This window comes from Colletotrichum siamense, assembly GCF_013390195.1.
Source record: "Colletotrichum siamense strain Cg363 chromosome Unknown KSG_Cg363_contig17, whole genome shotgun sequence".
NCBI lineage: Eukaryota > Fungi > Ascomycota > Sordariomycetes > Glomerellales > Glomerellaceae > Colletotrichum > Colletotrichum siamense.
In genome coordinates this window covers 184970-190008 of record NW_023501030.1, presented here as the reverse complement: position 1 = coordinate 190008, position 5039 = coordinate 184970, and positions in this window count along the sequence as shown.

The window sequence follows — 5039 nt, the reverse complement described above, 5'->3', positions numbered from 1 at the left end:
TATTACATCTTAATACGATAGGGAGGGTCGAATTGCTCTTCAAATTGCGCCATCAACCATCCATTCACTTTCCTTATATCAAGTGTCTACACCAAGACTCACAAAAAGGCAATTCACGTAGCGACCAATCAGCCCTTGTAGTTTTGGCTTAGCCGCAAGAAGTAAGTTTTGGACGTTTGACAACGATAAGCTGCTAGCGAGCGAGAAACGCTTTGTAGCCCAGGGACCCTTAACGGTGTTCGGGTATTTATGTCGTCATAACATTCCCAGCCCTCAGCCCATGGCCGGGGGGCCTTGAACGATGTTCGGGTATTTAGTCCGTCATGAAATCCCCAGCTTTTGTTTTCTTCACTATTCTGTGAAGTGACATCACCAGCCGCTAGCTTGTGGCCCGGGTACCCCGAACGGCGTTCGGGTATTTATGCTGTCATGACATCCTTCGCCGCCAGCGACCATCTCTGGGGCAAACACACCAGATCACGTCAAGCAAATGAAGATCGTCTTCTGCCTTAGCGTCTTGAGCTTGGTACTCTGGCGTTATCAGTGCTTGTGGCTTCATCCGTGCCTCTGACATTGCTTCTTTTGTGATGCAATGTTGTTTGATCTTTGTTTCCACTAGGCGAGGCGTCAGGCATGCTCTGCTTTGTTGTCTGTATCTTCGTGATACGGATGAATGCGTGACCAGAGTTGAGAGATTTTAACCCATGCCGCTATTTTGCAGCCGAAGCCGTTTGCAGCTACTCTTTGCTGTTACAGCAGAAAGCCACCATGATTCGATCTTGTCGTAAATTCGAATCGTTTGATGTTTCAAGCCACAAATTCCTTTAGAATAATCATAGCTGCCTGGATGTATGATCCTCCGATGTGAATCTTGTTTTTGGGATCCAATTGAGCCTATCAAAGGCACCCTCGTTGCACCATACTCCAACACATCCACGGTGGGAGACCAGTCACAGAGCTGCACTGTTGGTAGCAAATGCCAAGAACGAGGTGACGATTGCGTTCGAGGAACATGATCGAAATGGGAAAATCTTGGAAGGTTTTCAGACGTAGTATTCGAGGATGCTATGCCTCCTGAATAGCAGTCTCCGCTGCAGCAAATTTTCATAGTAGATCTGTATCGTCCCAGCTGTGAGACACTTCGACTTGCGCTGGGTGTGTATGTATCAAAGACGAGGTGGCTCGCCAATCTATCAAAAGTAGTCATGGTTCATGCCGAAGTTCATGAATGCCGACGTATTTTTTTCTTTTGAGTCCTCTGTCCCACTTGAATTCTACATCAACATCTCTTTCATGCTCCCGCCTTCTTTGTCTCAATTGAGAAGCTGTTTTCACATGACCCAAGAGACAGGGCACTTTTTCCGCGACCTTCTTTGGAATATCATGTACAGGAAGTTGCTGCTATGATGACAGCATGGCCGATTTGATCGGTTGTCATCCACGAGCTATACCCTGGCCGACTAAAAGCTTACGATTGTTTCTAGTGTCTACTTAGGAACCACCAAGCTTGCTTCGCAAAGCAACCTCTAGAGTTCAATCATTTCCTCAACATAGTTGCAAAATAACGACAACAGGATGAATTGAGCCTACAACAAAAGCGATGTACAGTGCGTCCAATTTGTGACCGTTTAGCAATTATGGTCCCGTTGCTCGTGAACCCTTGCTCTTGGACGATTCTGGCTTGTAGGGGAGATGCATGGCGGTCCCTGCAGATCACGAGCGATGCTTCACCTTGTTATTGGCAAGGAAGATCTCTGATACTCCAGGGCAGTGGAGATGCCGCTGCGAATCTTCGGTCTAGGCTCCGCGGTATTCCAGCTACGCTGAACACGACGTCTGGACGCGGAGATACGCGCCTGTGGGACAAGTTATTGCCAATTGGATGCTGGCGCAAATCAGCGAAGCGGGAAACACCAACTTCATTTTTGAATCAGAGCGCGTCCTGTGCCTTGCCCCTGAATCGGCCTCCATTATGAGACTCGCTTGACTTGCAACCGCAATAGCAAACACAATGATCAGCTGAGCTGCATCGACAACTTAGGACTTCTGCCACAGCGCCCGTTATACTATCTCGGCTGCAGCCAGCGTGCGGTCCAAAATGGTGGAGGTGGCGGTCATGGTAGCTATCAGCAAGTCGCGGGTGGGGAGGTGAGAATGCAGAGATAGCCTCCTGCGGCGGTCGCTTACAGGCTAGAGACGGCATTCACGGCGACCTAATCATGTCTCACTTGCGTATGGTTCCATGCAAGAGAATGTGGAGGTTCCCAAATGCTCCATACTAACGGTTTAGTCGTAGAACAGGATCCCGTGAGAACCCTTAGAATGGAACATGGACAAATTGAGTGCTCTAGATATCACGACGTACTTGTAAAGGTCGACAAGGGATCATCTATCATCGGGGGCTCAAGTTGCGTCTCTTCATATTGCCTCAGCTACTGGCCTTGACGCTGTTATACAGCAGGTTCTCCAGGGCACACTAATGGACCTAATATCATAAGACGCGCATGGTCGCACCCGGCTGATCCACGCATTACAGTGCCCGCCCACGCGCAAATCAATTGTGCAGCTCCTCCTTTAACAGACCGATGTCCATGGGAATATAATCCCCGCAGGTCACACGGACTTTCTCTTGGAGCACTATTGCTGAAAAGGCATGTTTCGTCTTGCTGTCTGTCTTCTTTAACATGGAGCAAGACACGGCTCATACTATCTTCTTCCATTGAATCTTTTGGCTTCGATAGTGTCGCCTCCAGAGGGGCACGGTTCTGATATAACGGCTTTGATTCGGAGGCTGATTCAACGCAGGGCAAATCTGAGCAGCGTAGTGCGGGCAAGAAAAGAGAACATAGGTTCAATCCTTTTCCCTCTTTTCACATATATATGACGATGAATGAATCAATAATGATCTAAATTAGTCACCATGGGTGAGTGGGTAAACGCATGCTCTAAAGTCTGCACCTATTGCGTGTGAACTTATGCTAAGTAAGGCTTCAGACATCATCAGTTGAAGGTCGGCAGGACGGCATCTCCAGCCTCAGAATAAACGAGGGCGCATCGTTCTGCGGCTTTTGTGCGCCATCGTCCCAGTCGTCGGAAGCCTTCTGTCCGATTTCAAAACTGCCCGCGCGACCTTGTCTGCTATCCCAGCAATGCTTCGGTGGCTAGGTATGGCCGGGGCGTGACCTGCTGCCTCAGTACCCCGCCTCACCTCACTATAAGGTACGTACCTCACAGGGCTCTACTGGGGATTTTTCCCAGTCATGCGCTGGAAGTTCGCTAAGCCCACAGGCCCCTTAGTGCTGTCCGCCTCTCTCCGGTACCTTCCATTACTGGTCGCAGGGCTGGGCTGGGTGCCTCTTCAACCGCTGCCGAACGACCGGTATTCATTGCCCTTTCGCATCCCCCCTCGCCAACCCAACAATCTTCTACAATTGCCTGCCATTGAGGTCGGAAAAACCGAAAGTCGAAAACGCCCAACACGTCAATCCTCAAACCGGGCGGGCACTGCCTGGTGATATGGCTGGCATAAAAGAAAAGTGACGGCGTGAGCTTTGCCTCAACGTCCGCTACCTACAATGCTGCAGTTTGAGATTCCCGGCAACGGAAAAGACCTCTCCCAGGTTTACTTCGCCACAACTGGCAAACTGCTATTCGAAAAGCTCCCACCAAAGAAAAAGCCTCCAAAAGGAGCACCTTCTCGTCTGTTGCCATACCTTACCCTTACGAATGCAGGCAAGAGATGCGTGAGACAACATGAACGCGACCAACACGTTCTCCCTCCGCCATTCCGTCATTCATTTTTCTGGCCATCTCGCTCTCCGCTGTCGCCCTCTGGAAAGGGATCGACGCAGCCAAGGCTCTTTTTGCCAACACGGGCGTTGTTCACGATTTCTGAATATCACGACACATCGAGGCGCGTCTCGGCAGACGCAACGACTTGACAGCATGACTTCCAACGTCTTCAACACGCGCATCCTGGCAGCACTTACCTTGGGTTCCAGTCGAACCAGCTCGGGAAGCAGCCCAACTGTGACAATCTACCCAGGTGTGGTTGTGATGTCCATGGATGAGGTGGCAGGCGGGTGTGCAAGGTGCCCTGCCTTCCAATGAGTTCACCCAATGTGCGTGGGCGTAGGTAGGGCAGCAGCATTCCATTCCTGAGACAGCCCAGTACTGAGGGGCCTGTAGGTTCAGCGCAATTTCAGCGCACGGCTGGGAGAAAATCCCTGCAGAGCCCCGTAAGGTAAGGTACGTACCTTACAGTGGGGTGGAGGGACCAAAAGGGCAAGCACAGATTCGGCCGACATTCCATCCCGTTTCCCTTGAACACTCAATCATCTCACGCCCCCAACATCCATCGCTGATATCCATGAGGTCTCTCGCACCACGCAATGCAAGCAGCTTCCGCCTGATTTCGCCAGCGCCGCAATGGCTCGTCGCACCGATCGCCAGTGTCCTGCTCAACATCAAGCAACGCCACAAAGGCCTGGTGGTCCCTAGATCGCCTCTCGTCTGTATGAACGGCGATCCCCTGCTCCAAGAGACACGCGATACATTTTGTAGGTCTCCTCTCTGATATTCGGTTCTCTACAGAAAGACTGAGGCTAATTTGAGAATGAACCAGTCAGCAATCTTCAACCTCCACGATTAAGCTCCACGACCGAAATACACGAAAAGAAGCGTTTTTTTCGCCATTGTATCCACGATGAACCATTGCCAACATGCGGCGACAGCGCTTGTAGCATCCACAGCCTGATATTCGGCTACGAAACGAGGTCATTCGCCCCTTCCATCGCCGACGGAAACATGGGCCTGAAGACCGGTGATATCCAGCAGCATCACCCGGAGACAAGAAAACCATCGCACCGCATCGAACTAGGCTGGAGCGCGTGCCGGTGGATCTTGGCAATGAAGGGAAAAGCGGCGTTGACAATGTGCTGGCTGGCTTTTGCATGTTAGCGTCAATCTCGCCAACAAGGCTGGGCACGCAGTGGAAGTCTGACGACGCGGCACAACACCCAAGAGTCTAAGCCAGCTGG